The sequence below is a fragment of the Fundulus heteroclitus genome, chromosome 9 (assembly GCF_011125445.2).
Source record: "Fundulus heteroclitus isolate FHET01 chromosome 9, MU-UCD_Fhet_4.1, whole genome shotgun sequence".
NCBI classification, from domain to species: Eukaryota; Metazoa; Chordata; class Actinopteri; order Cyprinodontiformes; family Fundulidae; genus Fundulus; species Fundulus heteroclitus.
In genome coordinates this window covers 25,296,238-25,309,797 of record NC_046369.1, presented here as the reverse complement: position 1 = coordinate 25,309,797, position 13,560 = coordinate 25,296,238, and positions in this window count along the sequence as shown.

Genomic DNA, 13,560 nt, shown 5'->3' with positions numbered 1-13,560 from the left:
ACACATTGCAAATGAAAGTCAATCAGCTCGTTTGAAGTGGAAATCTTTCCTCTTCTTAATCACTGGCCCCTGTTTTTGTTGAGTAAAACCAGAGTGTCTTCCAAAAGTACTTTCTCACATCAGATATTACGTGCCAGACCAACAGATAATTACGGTGGAAGGAAAAAGGATTCACGGTTTGCAGTTTTTGTTTAATAAAAGTCTGAAAAGTGTGGTGTGTTTGTGTATTCAGTCCCACTTTGTCAATACTACGTAGAATTATCTTTAAGCGCATGAGTAGAAATCTTCCAGAAATTGTCTCCACCAGCTTTATGCTACAGGAGACTTAAATCTTTGTCTGAATCAAGCTCAGTCAGATTTGATGAAATATCAATTGGATTTAGGTCTGGACTTTGACTAGGCCATTCTAGCAAATGCATATGCTCTGGTCTAAGCCATTCCACCGTGGCTCCGGCTAAGTGCAGTTGCTCTGCTGGAAGGTAAATCTCCACCCCCGTCTCAAGCCTTTGCCGCCACCAGCAAGTTGGCTTCATCCTCATTCCCATCAACTCTGAGCAGCTTTCCTATCCGTCTGGAGAACAGCATCCCTACAGTTCGATGCTACCACCACCATGTCACCATGGTGATGGTGTGTTCAAGGTGGTTTGCTGTGGCAGTCTTTTTTGGCACACATTGTGTTTTGCATGCATGCCAAAAACTTTAACTTTACTCTTATCTGTCCAGAGAACCTTTTTCTACTTGTTGGCTCTGTCCTCCACTTTCTGAAGGCTTTCTTCCAGCAGTTGCTTCCTTCTTGACACTCTTCCATATTGGCCAGATTTGTGGATTGCACATCTGACTGTTGTCCTGTACACAGACTTTCCCACCTGAAGCGATGGATCTCTTCATCTCCCCCAGAGTTATGTGTGGAGCTCTTGGTAACTTCCCTGATTGGGATGTCCTGCCAGTGCCTCTGCCATGAGGTGCACTGCAAAAGGAGAACTGAAAATAAGTAACATTTTCTTGAAAAGAATGTATTTGCCCTTGATTTGAGCAGGTAAATAAGATTATTTGCCAATGGAATGAGTATTTTTACCCCTAAAATAAGACAATTAGATATTCTGCACTTGAAATAAGATGGAGATGAATTGTTCCTATTTTAAGTGCAAAAATCTTATTCCATTGGCAAATAGTCCTATTTACCTGCTCAACTCAGGGAAAAATACTTAAATTTCAAGAAAATTGTTCTTATTTTTAGTTCTATTTTTGCAGTGTGGATGGCCATGTCTTAGTAAGTTTGCAGGTGTGCCATACTCTATTTTTTAATTCGACAAAGCTCTGTGAAATGTTTAAAGCTTGGGATTATATTCCATATTGTAAGCCTTGGCAAAACAGATGGATTTACACAAAAATTAAATAACACGCAGGAATACTGTGTAACTGGTTGCAATGGGTTTTTCTTTTAGGTGTATCAGACTAAAGGGGGCTTGTATACATGATACGCACAGCAATAAAATTAAAAAAACATATAATTCTCTTTCACAGAAATATATTCTACTTTCTGGTCTATCAGAGAAAATCCTGATAAAATGCATCAAAGATGTAGACGTTTCTGCCATTAGGATGGCGAGGAAAGGCTTGAATGATTTTTAAGATTCCAGATTTTTAAGATTCTTTTCCAGGGATACATATTTTTCTATTTAGTTTTCCCAGGGACACATTTTTGTATTTGCAGACATTATTCATAAAGGGTTTACCCTGCTATTAAAAGCCACAATAGAGAACGAACATAATTATTTAGGTTCTGCCTTCTCTGGAAAGAAAAAAAAAAACTTGGCACCTCTTGAAACATGCATTTATCCCAAACATGACTAAAACAAACGAGAAAGCTCTGCTGTATCTGTCGGCCACAGATCAGCTTTCAGGAAGACAAATGGCTGAGCGTCAAGAACACGACCAAAATTACAAAGCAGATGTTCCGCTACGACAGAACAGGGAGTTTGAGCCATCTGAAAAATGAAAATGCAGCCTCGCTGCAGAAGGCTGGGCCAGAAGGGTGAGGCTGTTTTCACACAGAGCGCAGAATACAGTCACTGACATCAGTTTTTTTTCTTAAAGGGAGAAAACTTCAGGGTTTTGTTTAGGTGCATTTGCTCTTTGATGAAAAAGTAAACACTCACAGCTCAGTTTGTCCAAAGTTTCAGCCAAGAAGTTTGTGCTGTTAACATCCAATGGAGCAAGACACAGCGTGGACAGCTTCCACCAGGCAGAACTGCTCATCCAGATGTTCTGTGTTTAAGACAGCTTTGTAAAAAAAGAAATGGATAAAACGGCATCTTTCAAATATGTGTAACTCAGAGTTGCTAGAAATCACACTGTTGGTGCAGGCTCTGCATGATTTGGTCTGTATGTTTTTGACTATTTCCTTCATGCTCCTGTGCATTAAACCACTGTTATGTTTGCCGAGGCGCTAGGGGGAGCTGAGAGATTACGCAGACTGAGTGCGTCCAACAACATGGCAAAATGCTGTCATTACCCCAGGGAAGGGAAAACATTAGTGTGTGGCAGGGAGCCCAACTTAAATAAACACAATGAAGTCAAGACAGCAACTAAAGTAAGCTGCTTTTGCCCGTCTGTCTGAGCCTGTTGTTAGCCTCCTATAATTAAAAGAGGTTGCTCGAGAGCTGCTGTAATCATATAAGAGGGCACAGTATAATATTATGATGATATGTAGAGCGTAGATGCCAAGATCTGGAGCAGGAGATCCAAGTTTGGGGGCAGAGGACTCCACCCGCAGGCGGAAAAGAGAATTTCTCATTTTCAGTGAAGTTTTGGGGATCTTCAACTATAATCTTAAAGTTAGTTATTTAGTCGGACTTTTTAATTATTATGAATATCATTATTTCCATGTTTTTAATTCTGACATTTTGTAGCTTCTAGAAACGACTCCGTAATGTTTGAATGTTTCTGGAGTGAGGGAGAGACCTTTTCAAAAGCTGGCCTGGTGTTAGCCCTATATCTAAAATTGGAGATTTTACTATAGTTGTTCAAAAACCAGGCACTTTCATTATCCCACAGTCTTTCAGTCCGTTGTATACCTAAAACATGGGATTATAAAAGCCAAAGTTATATACAGACCTGTTTGTAAATCAGTTTTTTGTTCCACAGAAAAAAAATAAACACAAAATATCTGTGATCTCACTAGTGTTACTTAAAAATTTCCACCTAATGAATTTAGATGTGAAATGATCCAAGTATAGAGCTGAGCAAAAGTCTAGAAGGAAATTTTACTTCAAAGGAAATTATTTTCCTGTAGTATTTTTTTTTCATTTAAAAAATGTCCTTAGTCAATGTTTCATGCAATTCAATTCAGTTTAATTATTCTAATAATCAAGGATCAATTTACAACAAATGTACTCAAGGCACATTACAAGAAAAAAAATCAGTTCACTCTAGCACTTAAAGTCAACAATGGTGTAATGTTTACTAGAAAAAACTATTTAACTCAACAAGCAACTTTTTATCTGTTAACTGGAAATAAAATATTAACATAGAGTGGACACCTGCCCTGGTTCACTTTTTTCACTGAATCCTACAGACAGACTCCAAGTGAATTAAATAAATTCCAATTGATTCTAGTTTTCACACCATGCTGTCAAGTTGTCTTTATTATTGGAAGTAGGTAAAATGTTGAAACCCAGCATTCACTTCTCCTGGATGAGAATGTAACGCTTTGCAGCAATCCCTCATACCAAGCATGCATGTAGCGATGGTGGAGAGGAAAACTCCTCTTTAACAGGAAGAAACCTCCAAACCACTGAAGTAGCTCCTAACGTCGCTTCATTCAGGAGAGAAATCCAAATCTGACAAGCTCTGAGCTGATCTTCGAATCTAGGATAGAAAAGAGCGGCATCAATCTCTGTGTGATGAATCTGTTTAACATTAGTTTTACTTCAGTAGTTAATAACTAAAATTAATTAACTTTAACTGTAAATACAGATGGAAAAACAGTTTTATACTGTTTATCTTATACACACACTCACAAGTGTCTTGCTATCTTAGTTTGTAGGTTGGAAGCTGAGAAGTTTGGGAACCTCTAAATTAGATGAATCTGTGTAAATAAAAAAAATGTAACACGCTTTGATGGACCAAAACATGTATTTTATTTAAAACAAGAGTATCCTAAAAGAGCTGTTAGCTGAATCTTGACATAGTAGAAGACCTGGCGTGGATCATGCATCTTTCATGTTGTGTGTAAAACCTTTGCTGGATTATTTTTCAATGTTTGTTTTTATTTTTGTATAAATACATGCTTTTCTCCAGATAAGTTGGCATTCTTGCGTTCTTTTGTCTGGAAACTGATAGTTTTCTCTTGATTCTTTAAGCACACAATACACAAAATGCTGCCATTGTCTCACACCAGGACAAAGAAAAAAAAATCATAATAAACAGAAAGCCTGTAAAAACACTTGACTGTAAGTTTGAAAGCTTTTGGATCATTGCAAGCAAAACGTGAAGAAATGAGCTGTGGTTTAAAACGTTCTGCCCAGTGTGTTGCTGTGAGGAGTTAAAAGCGAATCAGGGGAGAAGGGGCGAATCAAAAAGTGCAACAGCCTGTCATGGAGATGACTTCATGTTCTCCACTTCTACAACATCCAAAATGCTAAGCAAAGGCTGGGTGTGGGGACGGAAAGAAATACTCAAGATGAGAGAAAGGAGAATTGATGAGAACCTGGACAAATCGTATATGTTTCAGTAAAAACATACATGGAAGTAAATCTATAAAAAACCCAAAATGACAAAGAAAAATGTTGTATAGTTGTTTGGATGTGTAGATTAATTCTGAAAAAAGCTAATGAGAAGAACGCCCTGAACAGGATTTCTCAGGTTCTTGTTTTTTTTTTTTAACTAATTCCATGGCTTTAGTTATGGTGGCAATTTGCACCGGATCTAAGTAGTTACGAAGAACTCTCAGATGAAATACAAATAAGTGTAGAGTTCAACAAAGTAGCCATAATCACAAAATCCTCATTAGGACTGTTTAAGTTCGACCACAAAGCATAGTTCACATGATCTAATGATTTATTCTGCATGAAATGCTTGTAACCATTCTTCTTATGTTGGCTTGCACGGTAACAACAGCTGTCATCATAGGACATGATGACATTACTGTGAGTAGGATTAAACCCAAAACAACCATTTACCGGTCTTCAAGAACTCCAGATAGAGTTCGATTGCTGTGCATGAAGCTTTAAAACACCTAAGAAAGTCCAATATTTACTAGGTCTGTCCTCCAAGGATCATTATCCTGTGACATTCAGTTACCGCCGGTGCAGAGCCTGTTCAGGAATGGTACCAGGTAGGTGTTAGATGGTCTGAGACATTCAAAAGCTGGCCTGGTGTCAACAGGACCAGCAAAGAAGCCGCGCGTCTTCAAAAAATAACATAAACACTGCATGTGATTCTGCAGGAAGTACCACGACACAGATTACAGACACATCAGCGCTTATGGGCTCTTGATTGGCAAGATGCCCCGACTGTCCATCTCACAAACATCATATAGGAATCTAGGTACACACCCATACACTTCCTGACTGTGTCATCCATAGAGAAACTGTGGCATGCAGTTCTGGGTTAAGTGGTTCGTTCCACTTGACCCAGTTGATATCTTAACAAAACAATTAGTCTCTTGTCACAGCACTAGAAATGCAAATGGTTGGAACTAGTCTCTGTAGAGGCTTTTTACTTTCTGAACCTGGATTACCCACCTCTGCGATGAGTCCTGTGTCATGCCGACAGTCTCTGGATGGAGCTAAAGATTAGGGTGAAGGAAAAGGGGCATTTCAGCCTCAAAGAATTGGCGCTCATCACCAAAGATAAACCATAACATGGCAAAAAAAAAAAAAAAAAAAACTTAATTAGGAATTGTAGGGAATAGTTGGTCACTAAAAAAAAAACAATAAAAGCTTTCCCACTGATTTATTGAAAGGGGTATAACACATTTTCAACATGCCATTTTTCAAAAATAAAATCGTAACAAATATAGACTTCTTTGTTCAAAACTAATACTGCCTTTACCGTGTAGTATTATTATGGGGGGACTTCTCACTCGAAACACATTTCTTGGTTGAATTAAAATAATTGGGAGTACAAATTTGGCATGGCATGTGTAATGTTGGTCTTAACTGTAGAGTTAACACTGAGCAAAGTCTGAAACCAGGTCTCTTGGATGGTGGGATAGATATGGGGGCTTCCTCCGGGTGGCTTTCATGCAAGAACCGCCGCTGCCTGTGGGGAGGAGGGGTAACAGGGATAGAGACCTCCACGCCCACCCTGTCCCTCCGTCCCACCTTTCCACGGCTCTCTCGCTCCTCTCCCTCCCCGCGTCAGTCTGAAGGACTCCGGTTTCAGGTCGGAACACCCACGGCTGAATCCCGGAGCTAAAGATGCGGGCCGTCGGAGCCGCTGAGCTGTGGACCGTGCTGGCCGCTCTGGTGGCCGGCGTCGTGTCCGACCTGGTGACGCTGGTGCAGGAGCAGGTGAAGCCCGAGTCCCCGCTGCTGCCGCCCAAGGTCCTGATCGCGATCCTGGCTCGGAACGCGGCGCACAGCCTGCCGCACTACCTGGGCTGCATCGAGAGGCTGGAGTACCCGAAGGAGCGCATAGCGATCTGGTGAGAGAGCCGAGCCGACCGGGGCGCAGAGGTGGGGGCTTACCTGCGTTAGTCCGCACTCGCCGACATGCACTTTTAGACGGTGAGTTTTTACTTTAAGTTTAGGGTGTTCCATCTGCACGGTGGTCCGTCAACAAACGGTGCGTAAACTTCACCAACAGACTGCTACTGCTTTTTTTTTTTTTTTTTTTTTACGACGCTTCCCTCACGCGTCTGCTCCCTAATTGCACAGTGCGGACGAAGATGAAAGAGTCTTTGTGGCATGTTCGGGTGTAGACTTAACCCCTAATCACTGTTCCATCCGCCTGATTCAGCACGAAGCCGCGGAAACGACTGGCCTTTTAAAACAGCGGGACGCGCAGGTTTGAAACCGGAGCCTCGCCACAGGTAGGCTCCTGTGAGCTGGCTCTCATATTTGGGAGAGGATGGAGCAGACAAAGAGGGTGCCTGCAGGTGAAGCGATGAAAGGAGACATTGAGCTGGTCTGACAGCAGCAGGAGAGGAGGGTGTGTGTGTGAGAGAGTTCTTAAAAGTCATGTGTGAAATACTTTCTGCGTGAGCTCCTGTATAGTCTGGATGCTGGTTATGCCGGGTTATGAATCTGATAACAGATCTTTGTGGAATCAAAGAGATTTCGAGCTGCCGCTATGTCAATTTCTGTTGTGAAAATGATCTTAAGACACATCTCCTAGGGTTGGTTGTGAATATGTGCAACAATATCACCACTCTTTGTTATGCCATGCATCCCAAAAGGTATTCTTTATCCCTTTTATGCCTGTTAAAAGCAAAACCTCTATGCATTTAAATGAGATTTAAAGGACGAACACAACTTAGTGCATGATGGTGTAGGTCAAAAGAAAGGGGGTTTAAAAATGTTTTATACTGTTACATCCCTAAATAAAATCGCACATCCTTCTGGCTCATCGTGGCTGTGGTATATGAAGAAAGGGAAAAGAAAAAGAAAGTGCCATATGCAGTTTGCCCAAGTCATATAAGGGACACAGCAAACATGGGACAAATGAGAACACAATTTAACATTTTAACCCACAAAAAACTATAGGTGACTGGGAACTTAATGCACATCACCCTGAGTCCCTCCTCGCTGTGTGACATAGTGTTGGCAGCATCATGCTGTGGGACGTTTAAGGACTGACTCACGGTGGCTCAATCCAGGTGCACTCACACTTAAAATTTTCTTTTTAGATTTGTCTTTGTAAAAATCTTTAAAACTATGCCTTTCTGTCCACTTCACAGTTAGATACTACTTAATGTTGATTTATTACATAAAACCCCAATAACATGTTTTGAAGTTTAAAGTTACAACAAATTCTGATCAGATTCAAGTGTGCAGGGGACTGCATTTCAGCTGGTAGAGCTTTTGTCTTGTGTCCCACCCTTCCCTGGATGATATTGTTTGCACGGCGTCTGTTTCCAGTTCAACGAGCCTTATCTAATACACCCAGTTCACACACATTAACTCAGACGCTGGAAAAACTGCCCACAGGGAGAACATCGGCACTCTGCAGCAAAGTGTGAAAGGGACTCAGGCTTACATGGATTTGTGAGCGGATTAACCGACAGAGAAAAGGGGCCCCATCAGTTATGAGTGGCATCTCTTTGCCAGATTCATGTGCATAATAGCACACAAGATACAGAATAAGCTCATTGGCCAGTTTTCAGCTTTGATGTGCAGATTTAATAATCTTCTGTATCAACGTTTTGCAATATTAGAAAAAAAACTTTGACATTTCTGATTGTGATAACGACTCCACCCATCCATCCATCCATCCATCCTTCCATCCACTGTCTTCCTCTTGTCTGAGATTGGGTTGCGGGGCATCAGGTCCAGGAGAGGTTTTCACAATACAGCTGGAAATTGATTAGTGATCTCCAGACATATCGTCTAACTTTGATGTCTTTTAGATGTGTAGCACCTGATTCAGCTGCTGTTTACTGTAAGAAGCGCACAGAACCCTGACCTCCCTTAACACATAACACAGGGCCGCTTCATATTATGTCTATTTTAAAAGTGCTGCTTTTCAAACTTCCTGCACCTGTGCTCCAGTGCTAACAGTAGCATGTGCATAAGCAGAGGCAGTAAGTGGAGATTTAGATTCAGATTCAGATGGGTTACTTTTTTTTATTTCTTGCCTCCCTCATAACAGCGTTACTGCTAGAAATATTTTAGTTAATCTTCTGTTTTTGAAAAACATAAATATTTGAGTTAAGGCGCTTTATCCTCCTCCACCAGAAGGAGCACTACAGTTCTGGTAGTACCCCATTTCCTGTGCTAATTATGTATTGAATAAATGCAATAATTTGTTAACGTGTTGTTACAAGGTTTGTTTAAAGGTACCGTTTTCAGTGGCGAACATAAAGCTAACCAGAAGGCCAATAAAATGTAACTAATAACTAAACACTGAAGCACAAACACTGTAATAACACAGCAATGCTTGGGTTCTGGTAATGTAAAACAGGACGACTGCACGGATATGTTAAAAAAAAGCACTTTAATGCAACAACCATAGAATTTTCCTACTTTGAATGTTTATTGGTTTTTTGTGGTTACCTTGGTTAGGGAAATGGCACGTTTTACTGAATATAACCCAACCAGCTCTGTGCTGCTTTGTTTTTTATCATCATTGCAGCTTAATGCCTGAGCCAAACCATCCAGTAAATGTTCACCCTCTACTAAGGCACGCTATTCCAGAGCATAATATATATAAAAAAACATCCACACAAATAAGGAAACAATCTATTCAGACAAGAGTTCCCTTTTTACATCACTGAGATATAACTTCATGGCATTTCAGTCTTTATTTGACTGAATCAATGGGCTTACATGAGAATGTAGACCGAAGGTTATCTGCTGAGAAGGTTCACTTCCCTTCTGCCTTGTATTTATGGAATGACAGGTGAATAAATCTTTACACTGGGGTCCTGAAATGAAGGGGGAAAAAAAACATTGTTAAAGCAGGAATGAAGAGACGTCGACACCTTTTGCAAGATAATAGTTGTATCTTGAACATTGTTTTACGTTGTTATGTGTTTTTAGGATGTTGTCTTTATACGCTGTGCACATTAAAATATTGACAAGGACAAGTGGGTGAGAGAAAACCTCACATGTAAAAAATGTGGAGGCAACTGGTGTTTTTATTTAACGGCTTTCTGTAAATTCCCAACGTTAAAATGAATGCATGCTGCGACAGATGTTATATCCATCAGAGGTTAGACTTCTCAGATGTTTCTATCTAGTGGCACATTCTTATTTAAAACCCTTTTATGATAAGCAGGGCATGTCTGGTGCAGTAATATATTTGGGGTCATCATTTCACTTTTATTTATTAATCTGTATTTTATATTCATGACATTCTCAGTTGCAAAAACTGCTGTGCAAGAAAAATGTAAATAAATCAAGCACAGTAAATTAAACGGCAATGGAACAATAAAATATAGGGTGTCAAAACTAATATTAAGTAAAACAATAGTACTACAGTACTATAAATGTTTTTAAAAAATTGTAGATATCATATATTTTGCTGGCTGGCCTTTTAGACTCTCAGAAATCAAATTTTACATTTTAAAATCAATTTTAAAAAAGGAAAGTGAAAGCCCAGGTAATATGATGAAGACTATAAATTGATCCCTGTTTACATTGCCCCATTTAGGGCAATATACTTTTAAGACAATCTGTAATTAAAGCAGATGTAATAGCTTGAATGGTCTAAGAGATCTGTAAATGATCAGCCAGGGGCCTAAAATAAAGCCCTGAGGCACTCCACAACTGACAGCATTGGCAGAAAATGAAATCACATTTCATTTTATTACATTTACATTCTTTAAGTTAATGTAGTTAAACATGTTTTCAGTCCCTTATGATATAGGTTTAAGAGTGAACAAAATGTCCATATTAACATTGGACATCCTACTGAAACTAAAGTTTACGAGATGTGTAATGTGTATTTTCCTTCGGTCCTACTGTAGATAATGTAGCCTGGCTCTTCATACCATTTTATGCATCTTTGTGCAGATGTTTTGTTTGTCAGTAAATCCTAACCCTCTTTCTTTGTTTTAGAAGTTTCTCCCCTTGAAGTGGGCACAGATCTTATCACCTATTCACAGAGGAAGGAGAAAACCTCTCAAGCCCCTGTTAGTAAATGAAAGAATGCGAGGTATTAGTAGAAGGAGGCGGGTGGATGGGTGGAGAGAGAGAGAGAGAGAGAGAGAGAGAGAGAGAGAGAGAGAGAGAGAGAGAGAGAGAGAGAGAGAGAGTGGTCAACAGTGTCAGAAACTACCCAGAAGGCATAGCAATTTGGGTAATCTGCATTCTCAAACTAACTTAACTAGATCTGCCCTCCACTTGAACCATACAGAGTTTCTGAAATATAATCCACCAAGATAGCGACATCAAAGCTTCATTGTAGGGCTGATAACCAGCATGATGTTCTTTATAAGAAGCTTATGAGGGAAATTATAAAGAACACCACGAATTAGCCTTCATTATTTGCGTTTTTGCTTTTTATGTTGACCACGATTCTGTCAAAACCTCCTAATGTTTTAAACCATGCAGGTATAATTTGATCCTCGCTCCACTTGTCACCGGCTGCCTGTTCTCGATTGCCTGCCGGCTCTGTTCATATTGAGGCGGAGTGCTTTACCAGGTGCTGAGCATGAGGTCGAGAGGATTTGTGGACTTGTCAGAGTCTGACTTAAAGTGGAAATAAGACTTACATAATTGGTCATTCCCCTCAGGACCTACATTCTCACTTTTATAGCGTCATGTTGTCTGTTCGCGTTTTTAGAAAACCACTAATCATTTTTTTTTTCACCATCACAGAGCTCATAAACAACGAGGTCTGGTCCACGTGGTGTGATTTAAAACAGTCTTTTAGTCAAAATAACACTTGGTTCTTGTGATTTATTGTTCAAAAATGATGCACAATTATAAAAAAACCTGATGTATTCTGATCTACACCATGTGGCTATCTTTTCAAACAAAAAAAAAAATCAAATTTACTTAAAAGGCTGGAGTAAGAAATGACAACGGAGGTTAAGAATTTTTCCACATTTGTCTAAATACTTGAGGTCTGACACATGTGTCATATAATTTGCAGCTCCTGTCAGATAAAGGGAACAGTTAAATGTAATGCTGGTTCTCATATAATGTAGCCTGAAGACATTTAACCCACGTGATGCTGCGTCGTCAGACTTTTTTTTAAGCTATTTTGACAAGTGCACTGGGAAATGTGGGCAAAAACGGACTATAACAAATTGGACTTGAATGTTGAATAAAAGTCTGACTGGGTGAGTAATGCTGTCTGCACCGCTGAGATTTACTAATGTTTGGTTTGGCAAGAAGAAAACTTTGCATTTGAAGACAATTACTCACATCAACAGTCTGCACAGCATCGTCAGGATGCACATTTGTTTAGTGAACTGAAAAGCATTTCCACACCTTCAGAAAAAGTGCAGACATGCAGCCTGTCTTTTTAAAACCTCTAAGACAAAACGGAAAGGAATCGTCACACCTGTGGGAAGCATTTGAAAGCAACCCCTCAAACCAAACCGCTTCATGTGTGAAATCATGGAAGAATCAAAAGAAATCAGGCACAATATCAGGAAGATAATGCCATCCTACCATCATACTGTTAAAGAAGGAGACAGATTCTGTTTCCCGGAGATGAACGTGTTTTGGTCTATCCCTGAACAGAAAGCCCAGAGGCTTTGTGGCGTTTATGGCTGACTCCAAGACAAAGACTTGAATTTTTGGAGACGTGTCCTTTGCCGTGATTAAACTAAAATGGAACCGTTTGCCCGTAATGATTTTTGTTACATTTGGAGAAAAAAGGGGTAGCTTGTCTAAGCCCAACAATGATGTACGGGGGTGGGTGTGTCATGTAGCGTGAGTGTTTTGCTGCAGGATGGACTGGTGACTCTTGTACATCTCTATTTAGTTAGTTCTTTTTTTTATTATTATTAATCAATCGGACTAATCAATTTATTTTGACACCACTGTCTACTGTATATAGACAGCCATACGAGGGTCACTGTTACCAAGCCTGCTCTGGATGCACTATTTTTCTTCTTCAGTTTGTTATCTTACATTCGTTGTCCTCACAGATTCCTGCAGCTGAGCTTGGATGCACGTTTACAGTCAGGGTTATTGATAACGTCCCTCTGAATTTTTACTTTTTGCGCCCTTACAGTACTTACAGGCAACCAGTCATCACATCGTCTGCTCCATGAAACCTATGTTAATGCTCAATAGGGCACATATATGGATATTTAATATATTTGCATTGTACATGCGGGTGTAACAGGTTAACATCTTGATGTAAAATTATAGTCATAATGGCCTTTATGGCATTTATTTTCTTAAATTACTTTTATACTTTTAGTTGACTATAAAAAAAATCAGTTAAGTGTTTCTAAACTATAGGATCTATTCTTCTGAGTAATGAATGTAAATACTTTTAACACATCTGGTCATCAAATAGACCAGTACAAAGTATCAAAGTAGAAGTGGAACGAAAACGATAAAAAAAAAAATCTGAAAAGTGTGGCATGTACAGTATTTTTTATATACTGTTCCCTTTACTCTGAAACTCCTAAATAAAATCCAGTGCGAACCAGCTGCTTTAAAGGTCACCAATATAAAGAGTTAACCTGTGCTCAATTTAAACAAGTAGATCTATGGTTCATTCATATTCTTCCATTGATGGACGATCGATTGATGAAACTTTCAAAGTCTCGTATGTTGTTGTTGTTGTTTTCAACCTAACCCTGCTTTATGCCGCTCCACAGCTTTATCCCTGACCTGTCTGCTGTGTTGCTTGGTCTTTGCGACGCTCTTTGTTCACTGATGTTCTCTGACTATCCTCAGAGGCCTTCAAAGAGCAGCTGTATTT